General features: G+C 39.4%; 1 protein-coding gene across 6 annotated transcripts in view; it reads left to right on the top strand.

The window, feature by feature from the left end:
- The first annotated feature begins 1063 nt into the window (after nucleotides 1-1063).
- MET (MET proto-oncogene, receptor tyrosine kinase) overlaps nucleotides 1064-16072 on the top strand; it is a 111802-nt gene continuing 96793 nt past the window's right edge. For 2 of the 6 annotated variants that reach the window (XM_039861004.1, XM_039860998.1), the window contains exon 1: nucleotides 1064-1216. The gene's annotated coding sequence lies outside the window, so the exon portion shown is untranslated. Of the gene's footprint in view, nucleotides 1329-16072 lie in introns of all 6 variants that reach the window. The other 4 variants (XM_039860999.1, XM_039861001.1, XM_039861002.1 and 1 more) reach the window with 3 other exon arrangements.

Below are 16072 nucleotides of genomic sequence, written 5' to 3'. Positions count from 1 at the left end.
CTCAGATCCCATTACCGTTGAATGCTTATTTTCTCTTGAAGGTTAATGTCAATTTTTATATTCAGACATGTGAGATATAAAAAGTAGTTATGCTAACACAATTAAACCTAATACAACTCGCCAACCCCTCAAACCGTTTTGTAAATCATAAGATTTCAACATTCAAGAATTAAACTTTTGTTCTATTTTGCTTATTCATAGATGTTTGCCTAGTTATTTAATCAGCCTGTTTCCTGCTATAAAAAGTTAAAGAAACTGAGGTTTCCGTGGGGTTAAATTCCTGCGTTGTTCTTCCTTCCAGAAATCCGAGTTATTATAGTAGGGGATAATCGCTGCATAATGAAATCATTGGGACAATTCGTCCATCCACTCCTACCTCCCTCTCTGACAATGAATTCCTTGTTTCTGCGGTGCCCAAAACTTTCTCCACCCGGGTCGAGGGCCCAGAGGCTAACGGGAGACGTGGGAGTGGCAGCGCCTCGCGCCCTTCCCGCCGGCAGCGCGCGGAGGGTGCGCGCCGTGGGCTCTGCGCGCCCGGTGACGCTCGCCCCGCGAGCACCAGGAGGGGGAGACGCGGTCCCGCTTATCTGCCGCTGTGCTAACTTCTAACTGCCCGAGCTGGAGGAGGAGAGAGCGCGCAGCCAGGGCGAGAAAACTTCTCCACCTACAAAGTTTCACCTTGTCGTGGGCGGGGGAGGGGTGGGAGGAAACGCGACCCCCGCGGGGCCAGGCGCGGCGCGCGGGCGGCAGGAAGGGCGGGGACCGATTTCCCCCTCTGGGTGGTGCCAGCCCTCATCTCAGCGGTCTTTGGACCCGCCGACGAGGCGGACGGACAGCGCGCCCGACAGGCGGACACGTGCTGGGGCGGGCGGGAGGCCGAGCTCCTGGGTCGCGTCGCGGGGCCGTGCCTCCCGCCTGGACGCGCCCGGGCCGCCGCTGGCCGCGCGCGCCCATACTCGGCTGAGTCACGGGCAGGTCAGCGCGCGGGTGGGAAGGGGCGGAGGGAGCGCCGCCGGCGAGCGGACGGGACGCTCGCTGGGCCCTGCCGCAGGTGACCCGGAGCCTCTCTCTGAGTGCTTTGTGACCAGATGCAGAGCCCAGCGGAGGGCGCGAGCCAGATGCGGGACGACAGCTGACTTGCTAGGGGGAGGCGCAGAGTGCGCGGGTGGTCTCTGCGCTACTGACTTCGCCGCTGCCGATTCCTGGGCGCCGCAAGGTAAAACTACAACCCTCTTTAGATCCCGCACTCCACCCCTCGCCTCAGCGCTTCTGCTCTCTTTGTTCCCGCAAGAGACCCGACTGCTGTTCCAGAGGACCAGACCAGAGAGGTAGGCGACAGTTTAGGGGCTTCAGAAACTCAAGTGATGTGGTCAGGGGAGAGGTCGAAACTAGAATGGGGCTTTTCATTTTAGGGGGTCGCTTCTGACGGCTACCTGTATGACTCAGGAGAGAGGGGCTCTGAGATAGGGGGTGATATATGACTGTTTATGGCCAGACCAGTTTCAAGGCTGTGATCTGACTCAGTCCTTAACAAAAAGAATACTGGGTCACCTCGTCCCACGGTGATGGCAGCTGGCAGGGTTCGAACCCAATTTCGTTGTTCCTAACCCTGCTTTATCTGTATTACGTGGGGGCCTTCCAAGAGACAGGTGTTTCTGTGAAGGTCTGAATTCTTTTCTAGCAAATGCACATGACTTGTGATCCATCATTTTCAGTTGTACCTTACCTCTTTGCTGGGGCTCTGTGGAGGACATCTGTCTTATTAGATGAAAAAGATTATAACCAGAGATTGGGTAGGCTGGCTAGTACTGTTACTGACCCAATAATTAAAGCACCAATGAAAGTATTTTCACTGACTATTGCCAATGCAGAGTTTACTCCAAAGTATGGTTTCGCATTTCATACTTTTTATGTTTCAAAAGAGCCATTTACAAATTTGGCAGTTGAAGAGGGTTCCAGAGGTTCATGCATGAATAGTTGCCCAATGTATTTTACCTTATCACAGTTTTATGTTCAAAGAAGCCCTGGGGTAGAATGAAATATTGTCCATTCTCTTACGCAAAATAATCAGGATACTTTAATTGCCAAGTTAAAGTGGTCGATGATTATGAGAGGATTGTAAAAACTGACATTGGAGAGAATGTAGACTATCTGGACCTTCTCCTGAATATTAAGAAGACTGCTCACATTTTGTAGAGTTGGGTGGAGGTTTATTCTGTGGTTTCCATCAGCCAGACACATGCACATTGCCATGCAAATGGATTCAGAAAAACATTATTTTCCCTTATAGCCAAACTATTATAGCTGACTAATGAAATTTTTCCGCATGAAGGTGATCTGAAAATGATGTACATCATGTTTCTCTGTGCTACTGGAGCATAAATTATGCTTTTATGTAAACTGTAAGTGGTGCTTGGATTATTTACAGGTACATAGCTTTCCATCTCTAAGCTTATTGGGCTTTGTTTTAACATGTAAACTTCCTTAATGGAACAAAAGTGAGGTGCTTTGGTTCCAATCATAGACTGTATGTGGTGTATTCAGCATTCATTCTTTTTGAACTGCTGAATAACACAGGTAAAATTTATACCACTCATAAGGATTTTCTGTAGTACCAAAAATGTGTCTGATTGCCTATAAAATATACTGGTGTTTTTAAAATGCTGTTTAGGTTTCACACTTAACAGTGCATGAGTCTATAATTATTAACCTAAATATATTTTGATTTTAACATAATGGAATTTATGGCATATAGAAGATAGTCTGCTGACTACTGCTTTTTCAAAGATTGCTTTGTTCTTATATCGCAATAGGGGTTTACATTAAATGTACACTCTGCCTTCAGAATTAGTGGATGAGGTTTTTCTGAATGATAAAGAGGTACAAAATTAGCCATAGCCAATCAATATAACTAGTATAACTAGTCATAACTAGTATTTTCATGAGTTTTAAACCTATAATAAAAGAAAAATAACACTTTTCTAAGCAGAAAAAATACCCTTATCTTACAAATTCATTTTAAGACTAAGCATATGTCTCACTATAATCTTAAATTTTTAAAATTTGTTTTAATGAGGATTAGACTAAGAAATACATTTCAGAAATCAATTTCCTCAGCTATTATTAAAAAAAAAAGTCCAATATAGTATTCTTCTAATTTTCTTTTAACAAATATATACAGTAACCTCAAATAAACTTTTTCTCAAATGTGGTCATCTCCGAATAAACTGAGTAACTCAAAAAAGGCTAATATCCTCTCAGGACAGGCAGTTTTCTCTTAGTGGCTGCACCAATGCCTATGATGACACACCACGATGAGTATATAGTTCTCTACACGTTCAGAACACCTCCCATCTCAGCCCCCTTCCCTTAGTGTGGTCAGAGCTGCTTCCAAGCCCTTTTGTGTCCCCATTTCTCCACTCCATTTTCATGGTTTCTTCTTCACTGTTATTAGGCTTAATGCCTCTCACCAGAACCATCTATGCTTTTTTTCCCTCCATTATCCCTAATATTTTTCTTGGGCTTCTGTCTTTGTTCATGGGATACTGAATTTCCTAAAGATGCTGCCCTAAGTGAAGAAACTATGCAGAAACTCAAGTGCCAGGGAGTACACCTAGCTGGTGTATGTAGAAACTATTGTCTTTGACTCAGCCCTCGGGACAGAATTTCTTCTTTGCTCAGTGCAAAATAAATAGTCACCTCTTAGTAATAAATGATAGATATACTGACTAATGTCAATTCAGCATCACTTTGATTTAACAGACACTGAGTTGCTGCCAAGCCCACATTTCCCTCACCAAAAATAGCTAAGAACTGTATGTACAGCATCATATGTGTTTGGTAATAGGTGAACATTTTTTAAAAAGGAAGAAATGAAATATCTGCCCTTGAGGAGTTTACAGTCTAGATATACAGATGAATAATATACATATAAAAGGAAACCAAGATCCATAATTATTAAGGAGATACCACACAAGAATGACATTGTTAGAAATCATCTCATTTGCTATTAAATAGAATTTTTTTTTCAAAAGATTGGAACTTAAAGACCTCTTAAAGTTTTCAAGCTGCATCAGAGTATATCATGTTTCAGATACTACCACAACCTTACAAGATAGGCAATGTCTTAATTTCACCATATTATAGACAATGAAACTGTGCTTAAGCCTAGTCCTTGTGCTGTCTCGACAGCACTATACAGCCCCTGCCCAGCCATCAATGAAAGTTAACTATGTGAAGTATTTCCACTGAGAAATAGGTTGGAATCCTTAGGTTAGTAATAAATGATGAACATACAGTTCTAGTCTCTGGGGTTTTTCTCACCTCTTTCTCCAGATCTCTTTTTCTCATTTTCTCTTTTTATAGTAAAGCATACTGAGAAAGGCCCCATTCATATGTGTGGGGCATTCTCCTATTATCAGATTAAGAGTTGTGAGTAATTTTGTAATCTACCCTTCTATCAGAAAGTGCATTCTCAGATATCTCTTCAGCTGTGTTTAACAGTTTAGTATATTCCCTTTGGGATTTGTTTCAATAAAAACATCCAGTAAAATCTGACTACTTTGCTTTTCAAAGGACAAAATTAAAAAGTGTTTTTATAAGCTGTAAAACATAATTGGGAGAAAAATCACACATGTGGCATTTGTAACAGGAGGTATAAGCACCGTGAAATTTAAAAAAATAAAAAGTTAACTGGCTAATCACATACCCAGGTACACGTATTTCTTCTGTGACTGAGAATTTGTGCAAATATGTTTATGGAGGATACTCTTGTTGCTTTTAATTTCTGTAATAAATTATGTAACTATAAGGCCCATAGACATTATATAAGAGCTTATGAGCCATTAAATTATATAATGGTCCATAGGATTTGAAAATGTATTTCTCCAAATATAACAAAGGATAATTATGAAATATGGTCAGAGGAATTAGGAAGTGTGTTCAGAGAATCACAGGTTCTAGTGGAAGCTAAGTTCCCGTACTCTAAGAATGCAGTTGAGAATTTAGTCATTCATGGTAACTTGTGCACTTACCAGACATAATTCTAGATTTTGGCAATGCAGCAGAGAATAAAATAGACAAGTCTCTGATCTGATGACGCTCTGTTCTGTATTGAGGAAGGCAAACAATAAATAAAATCCATAAATGAAACGTGTTGTATATGAGATGCTGATAAGAGCTATAAGGAAGTATAAAGTGGTGAAGGGGAGTAGGTACTGTCAAGGATAAGGGGATGGGGTGGTGATTAAAAAATTCAGTAGTAGGGTCAGAGAAGTCTTCACTTCAAAGGTGGCCTCTGAGCTAGAACCTGAAGGGGATGAGAAGACAACACACATAGATATCTGGAGCATGGCTTCTATTTTGCATTCCTAAGGAGTGCCATTCTCATTTTCTTTGGAATCGTGCAGTCTACAGCCTGCACAGCTGTACATGGAGTCCCTGGTTTTTTATGGAAAGCACCTGGACAGTGCCTGCCATAGTTCACTGTAGTCTCAAAAGTGAAGGTGAAGTTGTGGCCCATATCCCTTGGTTTATGAGGTATAGAAGAAGAGGCCCCTGGTATTTTCCTTTATTCTCCTGGTCCCATCTCTATACCCCATCCTTGATCAGGGATATTCTTCCATTCGGACAATTTTTTTTATTATTATTTTCCATACTGTGAGCCTAGCCCAACGGGATTTGTTAAGGGCAATAGCCATAGCCTTTGTCATGAATCCTGTCCGAAGTATAAATTTGTAGACAGCACAGGAGGCAGTTGCTGATAGTACACAGCTTCTGTCTGCTGCGTGCTTTTTCTTTTTCTCTCTCACCTTCTTTACCCCTTTCCAATGTTAAACCACTGTGTTGGATTTTCTTCATTTTTTTCCCTTCCTCCTTACGCTTTATAGCCTGTATCAAGATTTGCAGACAGCTAACCTAAATGAGTAAAACTAACCCTCTCACCAGGGACCAGCAACCTGCTCAGAAAAAGCCCTACCTACGAGGGAGCAGCACTGCTTGGCATCATCTGAGTTGCCATGAAGCCCAGTGTGTGCTATGCACGCATGTGGTGTTGTCTCTCAAATTTTCAGAAGAAGCTAGAAATCTCTCAATAGTAAAATGTTGACTCATCATCTTTAAAACTATGCGGCTAGAGAGACAAATTGTCTGTGGGCCAGATTTGGCTTCCTGGTGGTCCCGTTTATAGCATTGGCCACAACTATACTTGCCAAGTGATCCCCTTTGTGACCTTCAGGTGCTGTTGAATTCAGCAGCATACATGGCAAAGGATCCCCAAGACCACTTCTGCAAAGTTTTTTAGCTTCTAACATTCTCACATTTTTTCCTCTCTGGAATATTAGCTTAGCAATATAAAAAAAAGAAAAGGTATTTCATAATTCATCATATATTAGCACATATTTTTCTGAACTCATCAGCCCACACACTCTATCAAGCTATGTATATTTCTAAAGGGTCATCTAGAAATTACATTCTTAAACAGAAGCAATCATTTTCTGAAACTTAAATTCATCGTAATTTTATATGCAGATTTTATATTTCATTTCCAAGTTTTCATTCAGAATAAACTCTCTCTTTGGAATACTGGCAATTTCTTTGTTTTGTTTTGTTTTTTTAGATCTGCCTGATCTTCACTAGTTGTTATTTCTCTACCATTGAAATTCAAAATGCACACTGCATTGGTTTCCAGTGCCCTTTAAAAGCCATCGGAGCAGTGTTGCAATCTATTTTTCCAAAGGAATAAAAGCTCACAGGTTGTGCACTAACTTGTTTCCTTTAATCCTAAAAACTCAGTGAAATGCCCAGGCTAGCGGCTTTCCGGAAGGCCATTGTGTTAGAACGGAAGATTATGTACTGTATTTCTTCCTACTATTTTAAATGCAAATATAATAATATATCATGAAACAGTGTACATATTACGATCAGTAGCCTTTTCCTGTTTTGAAATGGTCTTGTGTTCCCCGATAGCTGAAAATCTGAGGCAGCACCTAAAATCTCAAGTCCAATTTTAAAGTTGTAAGTTAAAATTAAAAAACAATTTACTTGGAGGAATTAAAAAGTACTCCATTTGTTTGATAGACCATGAGATGTTTTGGGTTTTTAATATTTTATTGAAAATATCAAGAAGAGCATTCAAAGCTGGAGACCTTTGAAACAATGTAGTTTTCACAAGTCAGAGAAAGAGGTAGAGTAAATTTGGTTAGCAGAAAGCAGGTTGCTTCCTTTGAGGCCTAATCATGTGGGAAAGGAAAACCTAGCCAAGTTTTGGGTCTATAAGACAACTCAAACTATCTTTAAAAATAAATTTTGGCTTTGCTTAGGACTAACATGCGTTTAGACCAACATTTTAGCTCTTAAAATTTAAACCTAGGGGTCTTTTAAAAGAAATTTAATCCATGTGTTTTTGATTCACTAAATCCTAAATCATTACCCATAAACTGTATGTCTCTCTAAGCTCTTTGATGTCTAAGAAATCTTTGAAACCATGTAAGACCCTTTTGTTCCAGAAAAATAGGAAGTTGGTTTTTATTAAGGGTCAGTAAACATCATCTTCAAAAATCTGAGTTAGGTCTAAAATCCTGCAACCATGGTAGAGTGGATGCTTGAATGAGCACTAATGCGTTCTTCTGATGCAATGTGAAAAATGTAAGGACTTTTAAAGACCTTACTTAGCAGTGGTACTTCGTTATAATTTTTACTAACCCCAAGGAAATTATTTTGGCACAGCTCCTTCTATTGTAATATAAAATAAAGTCCGAATGTTTATTATAATTTTATCCTGGCACACAGTAGGTACTCAGTAAATACATTGTTGAATGTTAAGTGAATGACTTTTTCTTCTGCCCAGAATCTTCCAGCTAATGTTAGTCTTTATTCAGTGTCAATATCCATCTGTCATGTCTTGGAATGAGATCTATTCTGAGTCAGTGACCTGGTTGCACAAATTTTTAAAATAAACCATCTAACTAAATATATGACATTTATTGAAATTCATTCTGTACCATGAAACAACTGCCTTGCAAAGAGAACTGAAAATGGGAAGGAATTTCTAGGCTCATTTGATTAAGTATTCAGTTGTTACCATATGCTTTCTGAAAATTGATTTTTTTTCCCTTTTACTGTTTCTGCCATCCTTCCTCCCACTTTGACATGCTTGCTGATTGAAAGCTATGCACAGAAAAGAGCAGTTCATTAGTATCTATAAGCAAGAGCAGCAAATTCAAACAGGCTTAGAAAACATAGTGCTATAATCATAAGTCGTCATAATATAGCATGGAAGGAGAGGAATACTCAACAGTAATAGTGGTGTTGAGTTTTGCTCCAAATTACATAGATGACACATCTTTTAAACTCTATTGTGTGGAGGAAAACACCTTCTTACTGTAGTTAGATTTCCTGTTTGTGAGTCTATTTTTTGGTAACTAGACTTCCCATATGGACTCGGCTCAAATATGTAACTTTAAGTGCAGCTGAAATGCACGATTAGAGTTTTGATGGCTATGGAAACAGCAACTCCTTCTGTCCAAAAGAAAGTAGAATTTAGAAGACATAGTACTGAAAAGTGGACATTGAGATGTTTTTGATATCATGTTGTGAATTTCTAACTACTCATCACATTTGGTTCCCAGAAAGCCTTTCCTGATTCAAAGTGTCTTGTTTCTGTGCAACATTGAGGTATCAGAATTTGGCAGTTTCTTGTATCTTGGTGGGAAGATAAAGGAATTTTGTGTTATTATGGTCTTGAAATGGAAGTTCTCTTAGGTGAACCTGAGTGTTTGCAGAATACATATATCATCATTAAAACTTGTTAAAGGAAATTTAATTATAGATAGCACTGTATAAGGAGTAACTTATATAGTTTTGACATGCTTAATTTTTATTTCAGTTGTTGATTAGCGCATCAGTAATAATCATATATTAATGTGTTTGTACACATTCACATTTAGATGATTTTAATTCCAATTAAAAGGTCTCTCAATTTGACAAATGAGCAGTCAAATGCCTCTGTATTTGTACATTTGTGAAAATGTTCAATTTAAGAAATTTTTTTGTTATAACTCTCATGCCACAGATATAGAAAATAGATAACGAAGGAGAAGACCTGGAGGTTTTGATAGAGTTAAGGAAGTTAAGGAAGTTAAGGAAGAGAAGAGGTGGGTGGATATGCTGAAGGGTCATGGGCTTGGATGCTTTGAAGTCATGAACAGTTTCCCATTAGGAATCAGGCTGCTGCCTTACAAATAGGAAAAAGATTGGTCAAAACTGAGTAGGGAATCAAGGGAAGCTCACAGGAAGGTGGTAGGGCACATGATAAGCAAAGTTTAAACTTTCTCCAGCTCTGTCACAGGTGGCTTGATTCTGAGAGAAGCTAGACTATTATCTGTCCAGTCCTAAATCCGGCCTCTTAGTCTACACTACCCTCTTACAGCTACCAGCAAGAATAGCAGGAATACATAGCAGAAGCAGGAAGAACTTTTGTTCTGAGCTACTTACAAATACTCTAAATGAAATTCCATGTTCTCAGAGGAAATCATAGTATTAAAAGAAGAACCAAATGTATTTATAAAAGTTTTTACACCATTTTCATGACTAAAATTTTCTAGCATATTAGTACATTATAATGTATCTGTTACTATTGGAACCAAAAGTTATATCCCTAAAAACTGTACCCACTATCACTTTCCATTGGGATATCATCTGCTATGGATGTATATTAGCTTTCCTTGTGGATATTATCTTGAGGCCATTTCTTTGGGCCTCGATTATACGGAGTTCACACTGGAGTGTGCGTAGGAATTGTATTTGTTACATTCTAAACACGAACTCATACAGTGGTCTGAAGATTTGAAGAAAGCTCATATCAGGGCCTGCCTTCACTTTTTGTCTTTTTGCTCTTCTAAGAGTCTTAGGTGAGCAGCTGTCATCCGACTCTGGCCTCACATTCTGGCAGAAGCCCTCTAGCTCCTACTGATGGCTATACTGTCCAAAGTGAGCTCTTAGTCTGACTACTATCTAGTTAAGACAAAGAGACTGGAATCGTTTAGGGCCTATGTAAACCTCTGAGCTTAAAATATTACCCTAGCTGTTTGATTTTTTTAAATTGAGTGTAAAATAGTACAATAAATATTTTAAGTTCTACTGAATTATATAAAGAAGCAGCCAAAACAGTTTGTTGACAGAAAAAAAGCTTCCTCCTGACAGAAATGAATATGCATTTTAGACTTTTCAAAAATTCACTTTCTGTCATGTCAGAATTAAGATACTTCTAAATTTTATTTCAATGTCACTAACACATACTTGGATTGTTCGGTGAAATCTGTACGTCAAGGTCCAGTGATTTTAAACATTCTTCTGGTCTTCAAAGAGCTTACAAAAATAAAATGTGTTCTTTAAATCCCCAGAAAAGTGCAGATAAAACCCCAGACAGTTTCATTAACAAGAATGAAAGGTGACAGCCTTTGAATCTGTGTCATAAGTTGATTAATTACTTTCCAAATGTTATTAAAGATTCTGAATGACTAACTAGACTGGTATTTGAGATCAGGACTCCCTCACAATTCCTAAATGGGTTTTAATTTTCATAGTTAGATGATCATTATATCTGATTCATTTGTTTAGCATCTTTAGACTGTTGGTTTTATTGAAAAGAGAGCAGAGTATCTGTTTCAATGTTTTTCTTTTCCCTGAAGTTATTCCTTGTAGATTTCAATAAAACTGGTTTTGAAATAAAAACAATCAAATGCTGGTATTTTCTCTTATTAAAGACTTATAAATCTGTTGCATTATATAAACATTCCAAGGAATTTACTACAGAGGTCATGATTATGGAACCATTTAATTCCCAAATCTACTTTGTCGACTGCTTAGGCACTCAATGAGATTGGGCATTTGGATGAGTTTTACCTCAATAAAACTTGTATTCTTGTTTTGGTCATTCTCCATTTTCCCTCTGCTCATTACAATGCTTGCAAACTTTTACCATCCTCTCAAGCTCTTGAATCTCTTTGGGTCCCCTTATTTTCAGCATAACATATTCTTATAATTTAGAGAGTAAGCAGAAGAGACAAGTCTCCTTGTCACCTATTATTACCTCACTGCTTCTGTCTCAAATGATGAAATGGTCTTTTCAACCTGTGGTCTTGATCCCACTCTTTCGCACATCTTCAAGCACTTTGCTACATCTATCCTACCAATGCTTCCCATCTTTTAAAGTCTCCCTCATCTTTTTTTTTCATTCATCCCTTACTCAATCTCTTCTTCTAGAGAAAAAGAAAACACATATGTCCAATATTCTGATAGGGTCCTTAATACACAGTTACCTTAAATACTCACTGCTATTTCTGCCTTATCCTTTAAGTAAAGGATTCTTGAAAATAAATTTCGAACTCATTTTTTCTACTCCAATTCATTCCTTAACTCATTCAACTCAAGCAGTCTGTTCCACACTCCCAAGAAAGTGTTCTCCCTGTAATCGCTAGTAATTTACTCATCGCCAAATATGACTGATACTTTTGTTTTTATCCCACTTGACTCCTCTGAAATTTGATACTGTATATCTTGCGCTTCCCTTTTTGAAATTTCCCCTTAAGTTTCTGAAATACCACTCAAATTTTTTCTCTTTAGAATATAAAGGTTAGATTCTGGTCTTTAGGGTTCCATTTGGGTCCCTTCTTCCTACTTACTGAACATACCCATGGGTGGTCTCACTTATTTCTATGACTTCGAATACACTGAGGGGCCAGTTGTTCACAGATCACTATTTCTGACTCTCTCCTTACTCTAGACCACTGTGCCAGTGTTATTAACTGTCTTGTAAACATCTCCACTTGAATAACCAACAGATACCTCAGTTATAAATGGATCTATCATTTTTGCTTCAAAATTTTTCTTTGCCTATTTTCGTTAACATCCATCCTTGCCTTCCCAGTCTGCCTTATAATCAAAATCCATGTCGAATTATGTCATACAAACTTTATCTCATTAATATCTTTCTAATTTTGTCCTTTCTTTCCTGTCATATCCATACCTTCAAAGTCTTTGTTCAGGATTATTCTTTCATGTATTAATTCATTCCATTATCCATCCATTCTTCAACAAATTTTTATAAAGTGTCATATGATTGCACTATGCTAAGGGCTGAAAACAACTTACAGTCTAGTGGGAAATACAGATAAGTAAATTACAACCCAACAGGATAACGTCTGATATATGATGTTATATATGGCGATATATTAGAGAACACTTCTTTTAGGAAGCCTTCTCCAGTGCCTGATAAGAGAGGCACTGGAGAAGGCTTCCTAAAAGAAGTGTTCCCTAAAGTGAAACTTGAAGAGAAAGTTTTAACCAGATGAAGATGACTGCAAGAGTGTTCCGTAAAGAGGAATCCACATGTACTGAGACCCAGAGTGAGAGAGCACATGGCTCGCTTCAGCAGCTCAAAGAAGAGCAGAGAGGCTACAGCCTAGATTTCTAGGGAGATGATGGCAAGAGGCAAGGCTGGAGAGTTAGGCAGAAGCCAAGTCATGTATGGCTTTTAAGCTGTGCTAAGGAATTGAATTGTTTTTAAGCAGAAAGATGACCTAATCAGACTGTCATTTTAGAAAGATATCTCTAGTATTGGGGAACAGATGATCAGAAGCAAGAATAGTGAAGGAAGACCAGATAGGAAGCCGTTGTAGTAATCTAGGCAAGAAGTGACACCGCCCTGAATTATAAGTGGCAGTCGTGATGGAAGCTGATGGACATATTCAGAACATCTGCAAGTGTGAGTTAAGGATGATGTACTGTAAAGGTGGGAAATGTTAGGCACTAGACTAGGATGCAGAGTGGGAAAGCAAGTTTAATGGGAATAGATGAAAGTGTCAAAAGGATATGTGACTGCTCCTTCTTAGCCTCCATCTCATTCACCACCTCCCCAGCCTACTAGCTTTGATGTGCTCCAGTGTGTACCCCTCCTCTCTCCGTTCTCTACACCCCTTTATTTGGTGTTCTCATCAAGTCTCAAAGCTTTTCATACCATTGATATACAGACAACCTTCTACTTTAAATATCTAGACTTTTCTCCTTAACTTCAGGACTCAAATAGCCAACTGCTTACTCAACAGCTTCTAAAAACTACCTCAAACATGAGCAAAACTCCTGATAGTCTCATATCCCTACCAAACTTGCTTCACTCACCAATTTGTCCATGTCAATAACTAGTAAAGCCGTTTTCCCTTTAAAAAAAAGCCAAAATCCTTGGAGTATTCATGACTCCTTTGTTCCTCATACACCTTGTATTTAAAACTATCAGTAAATCCTGTTAGCTCTGTCTTGAAAACATAACCAGAATTCAGCCACCTCTTATCATTCACCTTTTCCTTCTGCCCCAGGCCACCACCATCACTCACCTGGACTACTTCAGCAGCCTCCAAATTGGTCTCACTTCTCCATCTTTGCCCTGTCCCACCCCCCTGCCACCAGCAGTCTTTCCCTCACACTGTCGAGGTGATGCCGTTCAATCATAATCACTTGCTCAACACCCTGAAGTGTCTCCATATGTCACTCCAATAAAAGCCTAAGCCTCGCAGTGGCCTACAGGCCCTACACGTTCTGATTCTTTGTCCTCTGACCTCATCTTCCCATCACCAAGTTCCAAGCTTACTGGCCCCTTCGCTGTGCCTCAAACACCAGGCAGGCTCTCGGTTTGGTCCTTCTTGTCTCTGCCAAGAAATCCCTTTTCTCATCTCAGATGGCTAAGTCCTCTCCTCCTTTAACCCTCTCGAAAGTCATCTTTCCAGTTTTTCAAAGCAGAAATCCTCTCCCACCACCTTCCCTCTGGATATGCCTGATCCTCCAACCCTGCTCTTTTTTTCCGTAAAACTCATCGGCTTCTAATACATTACATGATCTACTTAATTATTATATGAATTATTTGTTGTCTGGATCTACCTGCTAGAAAGTAAGTTCTACAAGAGCAGGAATGTTGGTTTTGTTTACTGATGTACCCCAGGCAACTCACACATGGCAGGGCCTCAATATACACATGTCAAATTTAGTCTTAAATAGCTGTTGGACATACAAAACTGATGCTTAAGAGATGGATTGCTGGACTCTGGAGGCAATGAAATGAAGATACAGATCTGAGAGTCACTCTGTTCTTAATCGTCATCCCCTACTGCCTGGACAGATGCAGTGACCTTCTGTATGTCTTCTGGCATCTAGCTCCTTCCTACTCCAATCCACTTTCTACACAGTCACAAAATTGTCGAATATATAAAGTATGCCGATTTCCCTCTCCTGCTTAAAACCTCCCAGTGACTCACCACTCCAGGTGAAGTGCAGACCACTCAGCAGGACATATCCATCCAGCTTGTTGTGATGTGGCCCCAGCCGAACCTTCCAACTTCATCCACACCCAGCCCTCACCGTTTCTATCCTAGTTACAGCTTCCTGAACAGCCATGCACATTCTTCCTGAAGTGTCTGTGTGTGAGTCTTCTGTCCAAAGTGTTTGTCCCCTGCCTCAGCTGTGCCTGAGCAACTTCAACTTGTCCTGCAAGTCCCAGCTCAAGCAATATCTCCACTTTGAAATACTCCTTGGCCCTGACTCCATCTGCCAAAGTTAGCTTTCTTCCCTCTGTGCTTCTCCAGGCATGTGTGTCCATCTTTACAGAACCACCTGGAGTACAGTGGGACAGGAGGCTGGGGCTGCCAGTCAGTGGGCAACACCTATATGGTTGGAAAGTTATTTTTTTAAATGTCTTACCTTCTCTTCTCTCTTTTGTTTCTGTCTCGTTCTCTCAAACACATATTGCCTCTACACACAAACACACGACTGCCTGAATTATTTTTCCTTGAATTGATTAGTTAAAGCAATCCTGAGCACAGTTGTTTTTGAAGTGTGCTAATCTTTTTGTTTATTGATTTTTCAAAGATCCAGAGTGTTTACTGAGTTTTAGAAATTTGATTCTGTACTTATATACTTAGTTTTCTGCACTGTTCTATTTTTATGAGGAGAGCTTTGTTTGGCATTCTCTGTTCATTTAAAAGTATTTAAGATTTTTATAGAAAGTTTTGTTTGGTTCTTTATCCTCTGATTACTATTGATATCAACATAGTGATATTTATATGCTTTTAATTTTTCTCCCAACACTGTTAGAATTGCATTATGTTCACCTAAGGAATCCACATTTATGCAAAAACATGGCTTGGTTTGGCTTTTCCTTCCATTCAGAGTATTTTCATGATTTCTAAAAGTTTTTTTTTTCTCCTTTACCTGAAAAAGATAATGTCACATACTGACAAAATTCACTTTGAAGGTCCTCGTTTATTCCACTGCCAGAGAGTCTACTTGCTAACTTCGATTTCCAAGAAAAGTTCTCAGGAACTTTTCAGACATACCCTAAGAACTAAGGGAAAGTCGTGTTACAGGGAACACCCACCTCATCTGACCACTCCGTATTTCAGGGTCAGGGTCAGGGCCTGGCCTATGGAACCTTCACGCCTCTCCCCTTTGCCCCTCTTTCCCTGGATGTTGATTTGTCTTTACATGACAGCCACCGTGACAAGAATGGGGTCCACTCACCGTCAGCATTCTTCTACAGCCGTTTGATTTCTGCTTTAGGTAACATGATAGGAGATTGATCAGTTATGTAAACCCAGTCCTGAACACAGTCTCCCCCACTTGGAATTTACCATGACTTATGCTGAGGACATGGAGGGAGGGAAATATCTGATTCATTAATGAGTAATGTACCAGTTTCCTCTCCAACCTGTCTCCTTTCAGTGGTTCACATTCTGACAGTTCCAGTCAAGTTTAACCTATTCAGACCCTGTATTTGAATGCAACTGGAAAAGGTTGCTAGGCTTATTTTAACTTACATACTTAGAAAGATATTTCTCAAATGTTATTTGTGGATTCATGTTGTTTAGTGTTCCTGGACTAATTGTACAAAATCTGGTTGCATTTCTATAAAATTATATCTATCCATTAGGCTGAAAAATATTTTTAAATGGTTTTATAGGATTTCAAGCATTTCAGCACTTTCGTAACATTGAAAGTTCACTGCACATTTTCAAGGGCAGTGAAACAT

The sequence above is a fragment of the Pteropus medius genome, unplaced genomic scaffold, assembly GCF_902729225.1.
Source record: "Pteropus medius unplaced genomic scaffold, Ma_sr-lr_union100, whole genome shotgun sequence".
Lineage (NCBI taxonomy): Eukaryota > Metazoa > Chordata > Mammalia > Chiroptera > Pteropodidae > Pteropus > Pteropus medius.
Note: the sequence above shows the minus strand (reverse complement) of the source record. Positions and strands in the feature narration are given on the sequence as shown.